This window comes from Cryptomeria japonica, chromosome 10 (assembly GCF_030272615.1).
Source record: "Cryptomeria japonica chromosome 10, Sugi_1.0, whole genome shotgun sequence".
Taxonomy (NCBI): Eukaryota; Viridiplantae; Streptophyta; class Pinopsida; order Cupressales; family Cupressaceae; genus Cryptomeria; species Cryptomeria japonica.
The window spans coordinates 100,955,723-100,974,494 of NC_081414.1; positions in this window are offsets into that span (position 1 = coordinate 100,955,723).

Below are 18,772 nucleotides of genomic sequence, written 5' to 3' on the forward strand. Positions count from 1 at the left end.
ATCAGCAACACTCAATTGACCTCTCAATAGCACTATAACAACAATAGTGCTCGAATATGCATACAATAGCGCTAATCTTTTCAATAGCGCTCAATTGACCCCTCAATAGCGTTATAACAACAATAGCACTTGAATATGCATACAATAGTGCTAATCTTTTCAATAGCACTCAAACAACAGCACAATAGTGCCATTGCAACACAAAAATGCTAATTAATTAGACAACAATGCCAAAACATAGTTTCAGCGCTATTGTCCCGACTCAACTTGGACTCAGGAAAAAGCATGTCAAAAATGCATCAAATTCAAAATTTCAAATTTGCATACCGCTGGTCCGTAGTCCTCTGGCCGTTGGAATCGACAGACTCGCTCAAAACAGTGCTTTGCAATGGGTACCGGCATCCTGACTGCTGCTCACTCCTCCAAAATGTCACTATCAGAGCTTTGAATTCACTATGGTCATGGTAACAAATGACCATGTTTTCACCCCTTTCTCCCCATATAAACCATTCGTCGTCACCGTAACTTTCCCCCGCTAATCGCCGTGGTCCCCATGAACTTCCCAAGCCTCCCATCTCTCCATTTTACCTCTGATTTCTTCTATTTTTCACCTGTATTGCTAACTTCTTCTCTTCTATCATCCTGCCAATTTTCATTCTTTTTCAAAAGATCGCCCGGTTTTTCAAAAAAATTTGACCCATCTCTCGAGGGGGCATACCACCTATTAAATTAATATTTTATGGGGCATTTCTTCACACCTATTTTTTTCTTTCTTTGAAACGACACGATAAACCACACCGTCTCAAAGAAAGGCAAATGTAGTCACATAAATCTGTCCATTTTAATTAAATGAATATTTGCTATTTATTTGATTAAAAATACACTAAGCCATCAGTTAATTAAATTAATATTTAATTAATTCATCTTCAAACATTCTCCTATTAATTAAATAAATTATTCAATTTATTTTAATTCATTCATTCAACCAAATTCACAATCAAATTAAATGAATAAATCATATTTATTTCATTTAATCCCCTATTTCTCTTTTAAATAAATTAAATAAAACATTTATTTAAATCATTTATCCCCCCCACTTGCATTTTCCTACAAATGCAACTTGCACACATTTATTGAAATAAATTAATTTATTTTAAATAAAAATCATATTTTCCCTCACCCACCAAATCCACTTGCATTCCTAAACCCCCTTCTAGATTCTTCTAACCCCTTCCTAATTAGCCTAATCCATCCCCTAATTATTGTCACATTCCCAAGCAACTTGAAGTCACTTCTCAAAGACTTCAAAGTCTTTGAAAAATATTTAATGCTTTGTGTGTTCAACAATTTAACCTCCAAAGTCTTCCAAAACCACTAATGGCTCTTACATGACCATTTATGGCTCTTACATAACCATTTATGGTTATTTCAACTTACATTCATGTGTCTCCTCAAGCATTTATTGCTTTGACCATGGTTATCCCTTTTGCCTTTGCACAAGAGTTTATCCATTGGATAAAGGCTTTGTTCTTTGAATAAAGAATTTATTCACTCAACCCAACCTTGACCTTAACTCTCAAGTTAACATGTCAAGCATTTAATGCTTATTCCCTCTCCTCTCAACCTATTTCACATTGACACTTGTTAACTAGGGATTGGGTTGAAAGCCCTCACATGGATCTCAAATCATTCAATCATGACCCTTGTTGAGATTACTCAATCTCAACCATCCATTGCTTCATTTTACCTATAAATAGAGCTCACATTCCTCATTTTCAAATCCTCAAGCATTTAGCATTCATAGTCATAATCCTAAAAACTTGTATGCATTCAAGCTATAGTGAATTCTAGAGAGCATTTAACATAATCAACTCATATAATTGTTACTTTGGCCTAAAATAAATCATTTTAGCATTATAACATCTAATTTTAGTTTTTATCTACATTTGCATAGCATTTAGAGTAATCATCTACAATCTTGAATCTCCATAAGCATCCATAGTGCAAAAAACTGCTGAGAGCTACAATAATTTGGAACTTAGAGAGGAGAGGAACAAAGGAGAAGGAGCTAAGAATATGTTAAGAGGCATTTGGAGATGCCTTCTTATATTTGTTTCATTTGTTAAATATGTTAGCATGATCTTAGTATCTCTTTTGATATGCCTGCTTAGGTTAATCTTTGGTTGAATAACACTAACATTAATCTTATTTCTTCTTGTTTTTGTGTGTTATAACACCACAAGTTTTTAATCTAAAATGTCAGTTTTGCAAAGCATCAATATCTATACAACAAATTGAACAAACATCACTACTTACCTCATGTATTTTCCAAGATCATGTATGACTTTCTTGACATTATTGTCGAAGTAGTCTGGGAGAGATAGAGGTAGAACGTACTACAACAATTATAAAATGATATTTTCATTGTTTTCTAACATAATACAATGAAAAGTACATGTGCAGTATACAAATATATAGTAAATACACAAGAATATGAATTACCTTAATGAAGGTATGTCAATCATGCATTTTCATTCTTGACCCAAATTCACTTTTCTTTGATATGTGATTGTTTATATTCGTAGCAAATCTTCTGGGAAATTGATTTTTTTGTATGACTTCTTTTATAGCATTGCTTTGTTGTTCCGTTAATAACCAAGGAAGGGCACTTATATTAATTTGGTCTCCACTTCTATTTGATTGAATGACATTTTTCATTGCATGATTGGATTCCTGAATGTCACTACAAATTTTGACAATTTTTTTTTTGTCGCGTCTTCCATCTAATATTTTACATAATGTCTCTGTTATATTCTTTCCAATATGCATAGCATCAAACAAATGCACAATTTGTAGCTTCTCGTAGTAGGGAAACCTACTAAATTGTCTGGGATAACTTTTTAGTCCCTTTGGAAGGTGGTCATCCATGCCTTGACGACCTTCACGAACATCAATTATATCATTAGTAAACAAAACACGATAGAAAAACAAATTCCAAACATAAACCATTAGATGGAATGACATTACCTTGACGATTAATTCTATTATACTCCAACTTCCATAGGTGAGGTTTCATTCTTCGTGGCTTTGATGTAGTCTCTTCTTTCCCATTGAAAGGATGTTTTTCAGTATTCTAGTACATGATTTTTCTGGAGGAAGTGCCTATACTCATCAAACACATACTTTCCTAAATTTTTTGAATGACAAGATTTCATCTTTGGACCACAAACTGGACAAGCAAATTTTCCCTTTATTTTAAGACCTAGAAGATAATGTATAATTCGATTAAATATGTAATTTTTTATAATTATAATTATCATACGCAACTTGAACACTATAACATACCACAAAAATGTGTTAGCCCTGGGGCATCATGTATTGTCCATACAAGCATTGCATGGAATTGAAATTGCCTTTGTCCTATTGGTCTAGAGACGTCATACATGGTGACACCATTCCATAACTCCAACAACTCGTCGATAAGAGACTCAATATATACATTCATATCTTTAACTTGGTAATTACCTAGTTGAATGAACAAAAACATTACATAATTATTATGACCATTTAACTGCAATATTTATAATTAAATGTAGATGACTATTAAATGTGAAAATACCTGGAACAATCATTACCAACATTATGTGCTCCCTCTTTATTGACATCCATGGAGGAATATTATTGTTAATAACAAAAACAGGCCACACTGAGTAAACAAATCTCAACTCTCCAAATGGATTGACACCGTCCGCTGCCAATGAAAGCCTGAGATTACGATATTCTTGTTTAAAGTGTGGCCACTTTTCCTCTATGTCCATAAATGTTGAACCATCCGCAGGCATTCGAATAATGTCATCTTGACTTCTATTGCGTGCATGGTAATCCATAAATTGTGCCAAGCTAGTGCACCTGAATAATCATTGCATACGTGGAATAATGAGAATATAATGAAGAACCTTGCGAGGTACCTTTTTTGTTATTTGATCTGTTTGATATCTGCTGATATGACATTCAGGGCACTCTATTCCAAATTCATGTTGTTTATGATATATAATATGATCATTGGACAAGCATCTATTGCTTGATACTCCATTCCAAAATATTTCATAATGGCAGATAATTCTCAGTATGGGCGAGGTAGAATATTTGATGGTGGTAACAAAAATTCACCTATCAATCTAAAGAAAAAAATATAATTTGTTAATATAAAGAATATTAATGGTACATGATTCACCATTTATTAACTATAATGACATATATGACATACCTTAACATACATGAGATTTTTATGTTGGATAAACCATTCATAACCTTCAAGTTCACCAACAACAATACAATGGAGAGAAGAGTTGTTTGGGAGCCTTCGTAAAGGGACTCATATGCCTTCTCAAGTAGAGGTAAATCATGAACAACATCAAGGTCATCTTGATCATCATGAACACATGTGCCAGTACTAAATGTGTCATGGATCAATGTATTTGTACCATCATCTTCAATTGTGTTTTCTGGCGCATGATCGTCATCTTCCATGGGATCATTATCTTCAGCTTCGATATTCACACCCCCATGTTCCTCCACTTAGAAAACCATATTCTCTGGGTTGTGTTGGTCCATTTATGCCCTAGGGTACTCAACCTATATAAAAATGATCAACATAAATAAACCATGATCATGATCTCGTCATCAAGTGATTTCTTATGTATATAAATTGTTAAAATGATATAATGAACAATTTACCGATGTATGATAATCATGTCCCCCTTCAATGTGACCATATTGCCTACAATGTTTCTTAGCTTCTTTGATTAGAAGTCTTCTAGTCTTTAAGCTCTTACAAATTTTGCAGGGACAATAACATTTTCCATCACCTTTTCTTTTCAAGTTAGACCACAATCTAGCAATTGTCTCCTTATTTTGTTCTTCGTTGATATTATCTGACATGGTCTTTCTTTATAGGCAAAAAAATCAGGCTATGGAAAAATTGCAATTGAACCAAAACCATTTTAACTTCTTTTTCATCTTAAAACATTGAACTTAATAGAGAATGTATTTAATGTAGCTAGTGGTCACAAATTAGTTATGGAATTTGCTTTCATGTGAAATTCTTTGGTACATTTGGAGGAATAGATATTTAGAGAAGTATCAAGGGATAGAAAGGGCCCTTATCGAGTCTTTTCATAGACTCACATTCTATAATCAGATTACAAAACTTCGATCTATGAAAACTTTGGTCTATAACCTTCACAAACTAAGCAAAACGATGTTGCAAGTACGAAAGTCTTCTTAGAACTAGTTATAAAGAACTTGAAATGTTAGTTATGAAATGATATTTTAGTATAATATACCAAATTGAAATACTTAAACATAGAAAAATTGCAAAATGAACCAAAACCATTGAACATTTAACACAATAACATCATGAACAACAGTCATTGACAGAGCACAAGAGCAACAACTATATTACAACAATGTCAAAGCACTCTGATAAGATCTGATAGCACATAATTTTTCAAATTAATTATGCTCTTAAAAATGCTACTCTCTTATATTTTTTCTTTTGATTTTATACATCGAACACTTTCTATCATAACAATAGTTACTGTTGGGTTTTATGTGATGGTTGACATGGATGAGCTTTCACTTTGACAAGTCTTGGCAAAATGTATATTTCAAAAGCACCTCAGGGAACACAATGAGAAAAAGTAGAGATCCTATGTATGTTAGAGGTTTTGTTCAATTTATATTGAATCTATTAAGCAGATTATTAATATTCATATTCCTAAGAAGAAGTAAAAGTTGCAAATAATTGAAAATTGCATTATCGGGTTAAGTTATCCCGATAAGAACACTTGAACAAAAAAGACCAACATTCGATGAGGGTATCATATATTGATAAAGGCAACGAAGAAAATCCATCGACGAAGGTTATAACGAAAAGAAGGTCATCGACATAACCAAAGGGATCGGGATATGTTATTTTGAGTTACCCCGATGCTCAAAAAAGACATCGGGAAAGCATGTACCGATGAAACATACTTCATCGAGAAAGCTTTGTCTATCATTGTAATTCATTCCAAGCTATCCCTATACTTGATGGAAGAGTTGGTTGATTAAGTGGAATAAGGATGTCATCGGGAAGACCTATGACAATGGAACCGACTACAATAGGAAGAGTTGCGCCAAAGGAGAAATTCATCGGGGAAACAATGCTAATCGCTATGACATCTAATGATCTAACCCGATGCCCGATGGGAGTATCGAGTTGAATTACACCGATACAACAGAAGATAAGTTATCGGCTAAGGATATCCCAATAAAGGAGAGTAAAGTACCAAAATAAAAGAAGGGTTTTGCAGGTGGTGCCAAAAGGAAGTATACATCGGAGAGACATGTCGTCAAGTCGTTGCCATATTTGAATTCAAAACCGAAATAGTGATTTCTTATTTAATGCTTGCAACATATACATCTATGGTTCACACGAGGCAATTTTATGAGAAACTCATCAATGCAAATCTGTATATAGATGCATTGGGCATATAAACTAAAATTGCCCAATCTAAGTGTCACACAAGCGAAAGACAATTCACAAAGAGAATACATTGAGTTTCTGAAAACTAGAGTGAAGAATTGTGATTGCAGAGATGGATACTTCAAGTTCAATTGGAAAGAAAAGGGCAGCAAAGAGCTCAAAATCTAAGGGAAGGAAGACTAAGACAGAGGATGTGCCTCGTGTTAGAAGATTGAATGAAGACATGATTCAACAAATGCAAGCACCCGATCTGAAGTCCAGAAGGTCGAAGCAACACCTGCCTGGAAGGGACTAGTTGGAAGATAGATATAAAGAGGTCGAGGATGTCTGGACTAAGGTGAGGGGACACAAATTGTTCCCGTTCTATTATTTGAGAAGAAACAAGGAAATGTTGCTTTGCAATCCTTGGATGACAAATTTGGGTAAGTTGATTGTCCCAAATGTCTTTGTGACCATAAGGTTGCCGGAGGTTCTAGTTAGAAATTATAATTTCATGAAGAGATACATTCAACTCCCAAATGGTGATGCATTCATTAGGTTTTCCACGGGTACTGTGAATGAAATTTTTAATTTAGATCTGAACCCCGACAAACCCTTGTCCTTTGGGGAGTTAGAGGAAGAATATCTTAGGATGGACACTACATACACTGGTTGGATAATTGCTATTCATAAAACGCAGCCAGGGAAATTGACTGAGGAAGATGGGCCACCATTTAGCATTGATTTATTTAGACACTATTTGCAGTATACATACATGTCATGTGGCCAAGTAGGAGGAGTCGAGGTGCCTAATTTGGCGAGTATCGAGCCATTGGTTTTAGCTTCTGACATACAAATGTATGAGCCCAGGCCTTTTGACTATACTACATATCTGGTAGAGAAATTACATGAAAGTTTTCTAAACCTTAAAGATAATAGGAACCCTACCTTCAAATTTTATTCACTGTTAATGCATTTGGTTTTGTTTTATGGACGTGTGAAGGGTTTGTGGCCAAAAGATTTAAATTTGAATACAACAAACAAGGAAGGTGAAGAACAACCCGTGCAATTATGGACATCTCTTTGGGATTCTCGGTATATGAGATCCAATTATATTAAGTTTGAAGAACTTATAGTGAAACCACTGTACAGGATATATGGGGTTCCATGTGAAGGATCTATCTTTGATGGAATTAAGAGATTTTTAAGGCCTAAGGATTGTAATGAAAGGCGAATTGTTGACCATAATCGGGGAGACTGGTTTGTAAACAAAGATTTCACATATTTCAGAATATATGGATTTGAGGGAAGCCCTTATATGTTGCCTAAATTAGTTCGAGACAGAATAGCCTACTTAGATATTGTAAGGTAGTTGAGTGTGTCAAATGCTAAACATTATGCGGATTAGCGCAAACAAGCCTTCCTGCCTAGAACACTAAGTTTTGGAGATTTTACAACAGTGTCTACTAAAGCTTATGATATAATTGATAGAAAATTGATGGAAGAATACAAATTATTTGAGCACTATGCCAGGAAGAATTATGATCTTGCAGGTTATATTCATTCTTGCAAGAAAAAGCAAAACCTGGGAGATTATCTGCACTCAAGTCTGGAGGGTGAAGATATGTTTAGGAATATGGAGGATGCAGGAGCCCAAGATGTAATTGATAAACTAAACAGAGAATTGGTAGAAAAGAGACAAAGATTGTAGGAAATGGAAACTGAGGAGGAAGCGGAAAGTGAATCAGATGAAAATGCAGTCATCTCTAGGTATCAAGTACCAACAAGGGAAGAAGAGCCCAATGTGCAAGAGCAAATTGTGACAAAATTAGAGGTTCATGTTGATTCCAGGTTAGAGGAATATTCTGCCTTTTTTGTAAATGATGCTTTATACAATCAAAAGAATTTAAATCATTTTTGCACAATTTCAAAGGAAAGAAATTGAGGAATTCTATTCCCAACATTACACCAGAAAATGAAGCTGGACTATTGAGGAAGTTAAAAGAACAAATAGATGTTGAATTGGCCATAATGACTCATCAAAAGGGGAAACAACTGCTTACAGAGGCTGGAGTGATCTTATTTCCTGGATGGGATCTTAGTGCTTCGTTTATTTTTTATAGTTTATTACATTCAAAGAATAAGGAGTTTAAATTAGATATGTAGGGTACAAATGATGTGTTCATTGGGCCAAGAATCGATCAAGACGAGGAAGACTTATTGTTATGGGCTTTATATCCTCCTCATAAAAGACCTAAGATTATTGATGTTGATAAGGCCTTTGGCCATATGATGAAGCTTAAAGTTGGGAAGATTGATCCCATCATTTCTGCAGATATTGGAGTAGATATCTCAAAGTTTAACAAGGCACAAATGGTCAGGACAGTAAGAGAAATAAACCAATATAAAGGATTGTATAAAGAACTACTAAGAATAAGTAGGCAACCAGTGTCAATGGTTCTTTCTCTTGATAATTCACAGTGGAAGAAAAAGCGTGAGGAATTACAACAAGAAAACAAGAAGATGCTTAAACAGATGCAAAGTGTGAGGGCAGATACTGCCTCAGTATTGTTAACCAAAAGATTTGAGACTTTGCAAGGCTTTCAGGAAGAGTTTTGGATAGTTTTTTAGAAGAACATGGAGAATGCAATCTCACACGTTAGGATTCAAAACAAATTGGGGACTAGACTAAATGATAGAACAGTAGCCAAAGCAGAAAATGAGGAGATTGAAAAGATAAAGAAGTTGTTGGCAAGACACATTAAATTTGATGAACAGTTACAGATTGAGTATGATGACTGCAAGCACATAACTCGCGATAGTTTCCCAGAATTAGTTGATCATAAAGGTGAGATTAAAGATAAGGATAAATGGATCTCAGAGTGCCAGAGTCTTCTCAATGTCGCCCTTGATATTGCCCAGACTAATGGAATTGAATTAAAAAAGACTATAGAATAGATGTAGAATTTTGTCACACTGGAGATCATCGTCAGGGACATAATTCATGATGCAGATACATACAAGTCGAAAAACACCTAGAGCATATTTAGAAATGCGGCAAGATGCTGGGAGATCAGATTTGATTTTTTTAAATGTCTCAAGGAAATGTCAGTTTTTAGGTAGTTAGTCTTTAGTTAGACTTATTTAAGTTTAATTCCAAATGAAAGGGTATGCCCTTTCATTGTGGAACTGAATCTTATCTATATTTTTTACTATGCCAAGACAATCTTTTATGCGGTGCTTATGCATTTTGTTTTTTAATAAAGACAATATCAAGTTGGTGGATGACAATATTTATTGAAATCAACTAGTTTTATTATCTATTTTCAAATAAATATCAAGTGTTCTTCACCTTTGATGGTATCTACTTTTTCAATTGATTAATTAGTTCCCTGTGATAAATCTATTCAAATAGATTGCTTCAATGTGCTATCTTATGTTATTGTGATTGAGATTAATTTTCAGTTTGAATAGCAGTTTGAAGGATTGGTTGGCAAGCTTCAAATTGTCTTATTGGTCTTTCAGAGTAAAGTTAAATTCAATAAGACTAACTACATATTATATTTTGATTACAACTCATATAGATGCCTTTGATGTGATGATCTTGGTTTATTTTCTGGAAATGCCAAACTGGTGAAAAGATATTGTGCTATATATAATTAGTTGATTATCTTATGTTTATTTCAATACAAAGATCAAATGTTTTTCATCTCTAATGGTATTTACCTTTTTAATTGTTTGATTAGTTCCCTGTGATAAATCTATCCATTTAGATTGTTTCAATGTGCTATCCCATGTTATTATAGTTTGGGTTAAGTTTCAGTTTGATTATCAGTTTGAAGAATTGGATGTCAAGCTTCATTTAGTCTTATTGGTCTTTCAAAGCAAAGTTAAATTCAGTAAGACTAACTGCAACATTATGTCAAGGGTGAAGGCACTGGTCTACTAGTGTTTGAAGATAATTTAATCAGGTATTTTCAGAGTAATCTCGATTAAGAAATCATACTTATAATAAAGTAACCTTTTATTTAAAGTATTCATTTAGAAGCAAGCAATTCAAAGTTTCTAGTAATTATTTAATTGAAGTGACATAAACCTTGGAAACATTCAGTTCCAATCAAGAATACTTGACAACAATGGGATTAATATCCATCAAAAGTCTCTTCTCAATCTTCAAAACACCCTTACAAGACAACAACTTAATAGACACCAACCATGCTTTGAGAAAGACAAACATGACAAAGGCTACCCTTACCTTGTAATGAAGTCAATCTCTCTGGGCAGTCTCTTGATATTATTGTTACAGACTTATCCTTCAATTTATAAAAAGATCCAACGGTTCAAATGAAAGTTACGGTAATTCTTCCAAAACTTGTGTCATATGAACTAGCCAAGAAAATGGTTGAGGATGTATACTGTGAAGATGCAGGAAATGATATAGATGATTTGGATGAGGAAACGCAAGAAATGGCAGTTGAACATGTCAAAAAATATCCCCATGTGTTAAAGGCCCTTGATATTGATGAATATGCTAGAAGTGTGGAACAACGACATCCAATAAAAAGCGGGAAACTCTCACTGACATAAAGATTGAATCGACAATATGAATGTAAACAACAAAAATAATTTTCTACAATTCATGGGTTAAACTCAATTTTAGTTGCTCTTTATATCTCTATGTTGTGGAAATGCCCTTAAGTTTTTAAAAAAAATAGTTTTTGTCTCTATGCCTACAATTTGTTATGTTTTTTTTTTTTTAAATCTGATTTTTTTTTCCAAATTTTATTGATACACATGAACTAGCCAAGAAAATGGCTGGGGATGTATACTGTGAAGATGCAAGACAGGATATAGATGATATGGATGAGGAAACACAAGAAATGGCAGTTGAACATGTCAAAAAATATCCCATGTGTTAAAGGCCCTTAATATTGATGAATATGATAGAAGTGTGGAACAACGGACATACACTAAAAAGCGGGAAACTCTTGCTAACACAAAGATTGAATCGGCAATATGAATGTAAACAACAAAAAATAATTTTCTACAATTCATGGGTAAAACTCTATTTTAGTTGCTCTTTATATCTCTATGCTATGGAAATGGCCTTAAGTTTTTTTAAAAAATAATTTTTGTCTCTATGCCTACAATTTGTTATGTTTCTTTTTTAGATCTGATTTTTTTCCGATTTTTATTGATGCACATGAACTAGCCAAGACAATGGTTGAGGATGTATACTGTGAAGATACAAGACAAGATAGAGATGATATGGATGAGGAAACATAAGAAATGGTAGTTGAACATGTCAAAAAATATCCCCATGTGTTAAAGGCCCTTGATATTGATGAATATGATAGAAGTGTGGAACAACGGACATCCAGTAAAAAGCGGGAAACTCTTGCTAACATAAACATTGAATCGACAATATGAATGTAAACAACAAAAAGTAATTTTCTACAATTCATGGGTTAAACTCTATTTTAGTTGCTCTTTATATCTCTATGCTATGGAAATGCCCTTAAGTTTTTTAAAAAAATAGTTTTTGTCTCTATGCTTACAATTTGTTATGTTTTTTTTAAATCTGTTTTTTTTCCTATTTTTATTGATGCACAAGAACTAGCCAAGAAAATGGCTGAGGATGTTTACTGTGAAGATGCAAGACAAGATATAGATGGTATGGATGAGGAAACACAAGAAATGTTAGTTGAACATGTCAAAAAATATCCCCATGTGTTAAAGGCCCTTGATATTAATGAATATGCTAGAAGTGTGGAACAATGAACATCCAATAAAAAGCGGGAAACTCTTGCTGACATAAAGATTGAATCAACAATATGAATGTAAACAACAACAAAAAAAATTTCTATAATTCATGGGTTGAACTCTATTTTAGTTGCTCTTTATATCTCTATGCTATGGAAATGCCCTTAAGTTTTTTTAAAATATAGTTTTTGTCTCTATGCCTACAATTTGTTATGGTTTTTTAAAATTTGATTTTTTTCCAATTTTTCAAAAAAAAATCTAATACTTTTGGTTTGCTGAGGAATTTTATCTGCTAACTGGAGAAAATGAAGAGACCCTTTCAGTGGGGAAAATTGTACAACCAACTACCCATAGAGTCCTAAATAATTGTATAAAAGTTGCTTCCATACAAAGGGCTATTTTTGGGCTGGAAGGGTTTATAGTCGCAGAGAATTATCGAACAGGTAATGGTTATAGTAACCAACCAAGTTGGTGTTGACATAAACCTAGTAGCATCACATGAATGGATGTTTTCTCCTCTGCAATTTGTAGCTGGCCTTGGACCTAGAAAAGTTGCTTCCATACAAAGGGCTATTTTGAGGGCTGGAAGGGTTTATAGTCACAGAGAATTGTTGACCCCTCTAGAAGCTATTAAGCAACTTGTCTTTATAACTGGTAGCCACAAAATGGAGAGGTTAAGGAGGTTGACGATCCATATATTGCCAAAGCGGATACCATTAAACAAAGTGAACAAGAGAATACAAGGAAAGTAAAGGAACTTGCAAAAAAATCTTGATGACAAGAATGAAAGGACCAACCTCTTGTACAGTTGCTACCGAGCATCTATCTGCAACTGTGTATGGTGAAAATGGATACAATAATAACAATATTGAAAGACTAAATGAATTCAACCACCAAACCCTAGTCTAACAATCAACAAAGATCCACCATAACATATGAAGATTACCTAAGACAATGCAAATCAAATGAAATCACAAGGATTATACCATCACATGTCCAATAGGGTTTTGATCTCCATTCTTCCTATCTCCATTGATCTTGCTTGATATATTTGCTCTCAGATTTTATATGCACAAGAGCTCAACAAAGAACGGAATGTGGTTGCAAGTAGGATCGTAGTGTAGCCAAGTCTTCAAGATTAGGTCATTAGGATGATTGATTAGAATGCATAGAATGATCAAGGTTTGATAATGAAGGAGGCATCTTCTTAAATAGAAGGCACAATATGAAATGGAGGGATAAGATTGAGAGGTGTAAAAGGAGGTCGGCTATGATTAGAGGGTAGGTAAAAGAAATACCAAAATAATGAAAGAGGTAGGTAGTGTATGAATTAAGAGATGAATGACATGTGTCATGTGTAGAAAAAGCTAATGAATTGATTAAATAAATAAATATTTATTTAATTAATAGAAGAAGTAGGATAATTAAATAAATAGAATATTTATTTAATTTAGGAAATGGATAATTTAAATAAATAAATGTATTTATTTAAATGAGAAATAAGGCTAGAAGAGGATAAATGAATTAATTAAATAAATAAAGATTTATTTAATTAATAGAAGAATTAGGCTTAGATAATTAAATAAATAAAATATTTATTTAATTAGACTGGACAATTTTGGGTGTCTACATTTTGCCCCTCTTTGAGACAACGCGGCTTGTCGCGTTGTTTCAAAGAAGATAAGATGAACTGATACAGAGTTGCCCCAAGATGGGAATAATATGCCCCCTCGAGAGATTGGATGAAAATGTCTGAAAAGATTGCAGACAATCTCTCGATAAGAAAGAAAGGCTAGAATGGATAGACCGGATAAAGTGATAGAGTCACGGGATGAAGAAGACTGACTCGGAAAATGAAGGCGAGGGCTAGGGTAGGCTATAAGATAGACCACGGGCAAAAGACATCCTCATTGTCATCTACACCTTCACGAGATCACAGTGCAGAGCAAGAAAAAGAGCAGTAGCAGTCAGCAGCGATGGCTTTCGTACATAGATTCGACCGCGTTCGCCGATTTCAGAGACCAGCAGAGGCAGGAGAGCCGGTAAGTACCACCAAACCTCCTCGTACTTTGACGCATTCAATTTTGTCATTAATGCATGCTAGTTAGCAATAAATGCGCTTAGGAATAGGGCACAAAAAGTGCAAAAACGTGCAACCGCGTCTGCGTCGGTGCCAGGCGCGTCTATGTCGGTGTTAGGCACGTCTGTGTCTAGAACCGCGTTTGTGCTTGATGCGGGCGCGTCTACGTCCTGAAGGGGCGTTTGTGTGCCAAAGTCGCGTTTGTGAATGATTTAGGCACGTTTATGTCAAACAGGCGCGTCTGTGTTGTTTAGGCGCGTTTGTGAGGTAGAAACGCGTTTGTGAGTTAAAAGCGCGTATATGTCAAAAAATGCACGGTTTTAGTCTTCTAGGTCAAATCGACAGTTCTGTGATGAACATACGCTGTCGATTGGATAAGCTGCTGAGAGGATACACTCAAGCAGGTCCTCGAGGAAGACTAGGATAGATCAAGGCACTTTGTGATGAACAGGGAGCACCAAGATAGAGTACTTTGTGATGAACAGGGAGTACCCAAAGTATGAGCAACACTTTGTGATGAACAGGGAGTGCAAAATGTGAGTAACACTTTGTGATGAACAGGGAGTGTCACACACGTAGTACTTTGTGATGAACAGGGAGCACTACTAGGATAGAAGCAACACTTTGTGATGAACAGTGAGTGTCACTAGAATAGATAACCATATGCATTTAAATAGCGAGTAGCATTTTGTGATGAACAGTGAATGCCACCTTGACTGACATGATTGATTTGCTTGACTGCAGGAGTATTTGCCTATGTTGGAGTCACGGGAGAGATTCCCGTCCACACAGAGGTTGCGACCAGAGTTGTCGTTTCAGGATAGAGCTACCATTGAGGAGATGGGATTGAGACACGTGCTGTATGTGCCTGAGTTTCAGGCAAACATGGGTTTGCTGACTGCGCTGGCCGAGAGATGGCATTCAGAGACATGCACATTTCATTTGCCGATGGGTGAGATGACAGTCACCCTTGAGGATGTTTATAGGATTCTGCACATACCGATCGATGGAGAGCTGATTCCATACGATCGCGATGGAGACAGAGAGGCTTTGAGACGGGTGTTTCAAGATCCCGACCTAGAGATGAGAGCAGGACATGTGGCATGGGACACCATGACCGCGACAGGATTAGCTTTGCCAGCTGTGATCGGAGGAGCTATTAGTGGGTTCCCATGTTCGGACAGGGCGACACGGGGGTTGGCAGTGGGCTGGGGAGGAGCACTGGAGATATTGGTGACTCAGCACACCAGATATGCGTGGGGTTCATGTGTGTTGGCCCACCTATATTATGAGCTTCATCAGTTCGTCTACCATGGATCAATGGGACTGGGCTGTGGAGTGACACTTCTGCAGGTTTGGGCATATGAGCATCTGCCTATCACACGGCCGATACATTTCAGAGGCAGGGGTCACAGACGGAGCTTTGTGCATTTATATGACATGATCACTTCGCAGCCTCGGATTGGCAGGTTAGAGCATTGGAGGCGAGTGATAGATGACATTGACGTAGTCATCTGGAGGCCATATCTGGGATGTGAGGAGTGGGAGGATGACGCAGTGGAGCTACCTTATACCTTCAGGAGCAGATATCTGATTGGGCGGACGCCCTATATATTGGAGAGGCAGCTGGTAGACAGAGTATGCAGGCAGTATGGTAGGATCCAGAGGATGCCACGAGGCTCAAGTATGTATGCCTGTACAGTGAGGGATCAGGCGCAGTTCGGGCCATTGTTGTCATATGATCAGGCAGTTACACAGCTGGCAGAGATGATGCCCCTACCCTGGGATATGTGGCCAGAGATTGAGGATGCAGAGTATATAGCATATTGGACAGAGCATCTGTTCCCGCGACTGACAGATCCAGGGGAGCTACTGGAGGGAGAGGTAGGAGGAGATGACGATGATGATGGTGGAGGCGATGGGGGCAGAGGCCGACGGAGGCGGAGGGGAGTAGTTGGGGAGAGGAGGGTGGCACCTCGGAGGGAGAGTGGACAGGAGGGACAGGCCCAGGTGGTGAGGGGTCACGGTGGAGTGCCCCTGCAGGTACCAGCAGCACAGGGTCCTAGGGTATAGGGACAGAGACAGGTACAGGGACCTAGACATGTACCGAGACAGGTACAGGGACAGGTATAGGAGCAGGCACCCGCAGAGGGAGAGCCACAGGCAGAGGCAGAGGGTGGGGATCTAGAGGAGGATGAGCTGATTGAGCTCAGGGAGATCTGCCAGGGCCAGGCAGACGAGATCCAGGAGTTGGAGAGAGAGAGGGATCGGCTCAGGACCCAGCTCAAGGATACTGAGCGGGAGAGGGATCAGGCGATTCAACGCTACACTGAGGCTGAGACAGCGCTGAGGGCAGGGAGGCAGGCGGCGGAGGACACAGGAGCAGGCTATGCATATGTCCTGCGAGCTGGAGAGGAGATTGCCTACTGGAGGGACCTGTATTATGGTGTCGTGCCAGCAGATCAGCGGGCGAGGAGCTTCCATAGACCATCGCGGACAGCGACGGCTACGGGAGGGAGCTGGAGGAGACAGGCATCGAGTGGTGGGGTCATGGGTCCTCCACCACCACCAGATAGGGGGGACAGGCAGGATGATCCTGGAGCGGGTCCTTCTAGGGCTCAGATTCTGTCGAGGCCAGGCGGCTTCGAGGGAGGGAGTTCATCATAGCCATAGAGGGCTCCCTTGTATCAGTATTTGTACCATTTTTTTGTATTGTAGACACCTGCGGGTGATTTTGTAGCCATATGATTCTTTTGACATCATTGTATCATGACACATTTGATTATATATGAGAGATGATTCATTTTTGCGGCCGCTATATGCATGTGTACCTATGTGATGAGATGTTCTTAGAATGTATGCTTATGATATGGATGCAAATATGTATATGATACAATGCAATATTTTTGTTCTTTTATGTTTTATATGTGATGCATGACGCAAATGTGAATGTATGTAATGCAGATGAATATGATAATGCAAATGTAAATTGTGCTAACAAGTGTTGTGTGCAGGATGTGATGCAATTGTGATATCTATATGTATGTGTGAAATGCTTATATGTGGTAATGCCGGTGCAGCTACATGAAATGCAAATGTTTTTGGTGTGTCATTATACTCAGTCATGTGATAGTAGGCTATGCAGACTCAAAAAGGATGATGGAAGTCAATCAAGAAAGGGGGATGGAAGACAGAAGATATGAAAGTGAAAGAGCTTCTTGTGTGTTATCATCATTGAACTTTATTATGGCAAGTAGGTTATGACAATCGAGGCATATGTTCGACCCAGAAAGTCATTGTACCTGTTTGCATGGAGATAAGACAGTCACAAACAAGGAATGCCCCGGTTCACACTAGACTCACAGTGTCTTCATATCCTTGGACAAGTCATAGCATTACTAAGAGACAATCCACAGACAGCAAAAGAAAATGGGTGACGATACCCCATCCTCGCCTTTCTAGTCAAAGACATCCTGGAGATAGAATCTCTAGTCAGAGACATCCCGGAAAAGCTAAAAGACATGTCACCAAAAAGATGAAATCAAAAGAAAACCAAGATTCGACCCCCAACATCCACTGTAGTCCTCAAGTTTAGTGTCTCTTGTCACTTGTATAAGTCTTATTTGATTGTGGTCACAATGTTCACTTTCACAAAAAGGATAGATAGCACTGAACCATATGTTGTCTGAGTCTGTTGAAAGATTTGATTTTGTTGAAGCCCATTGTTGCTGCTGTGTCTCATCTGAAACTGACTGAATCCATGAAACTGATATTTTATTGCGGAGAAGACGAAACTTTATTGCGGATCTGCGATGCAAATGTTGCTTTATTGCGGATTGTGCGCGAATAGACTGAAGAAAGCTGGAAGAAACTTTACTCCTCAGAACGTGTGATGTTCTCAGTTCCACACCCATCACTAGACGTAGGATTTTGCCTTAGCCATAGATAGGATCTGATTTATTATGAATGGAAAGGGAGGCGAAAAGGGAGGTTTATTATGAATGGCTAACCAATCTTGGGTAGATCAATAACAAGCCATGATGGGAATGGGTAAGTTTATTATGAACGAATAGGTTGTGAGTGTGTGCAAAGTGAAATGATGAAGAGAATCCTGAAGGAGGGAGGAGCAATGTCTCTACACATGGCGCTGGTGACCCAGTTTTCACCATGGTACTTGCTCAGGGCGCCACCGAAGTGGTTTTTACCGTTGGACGAAATTATTTCTCTTTACTTTTTTCGATTTTTCAATGTTTTTTGTGTCACAAGGCGCCTGTTTGCCAGGTTTTCACCAAGTAACGATTTTTTATGTTTTATAATTTTTTTTGTATTTTTGAAATTTTTTGATTTTTTTGTATTTTTGAATTAGGATATTCCGAAGAGCTATGTGTAGAACCTACGAAGATGCATGCTGTTGATAGGAT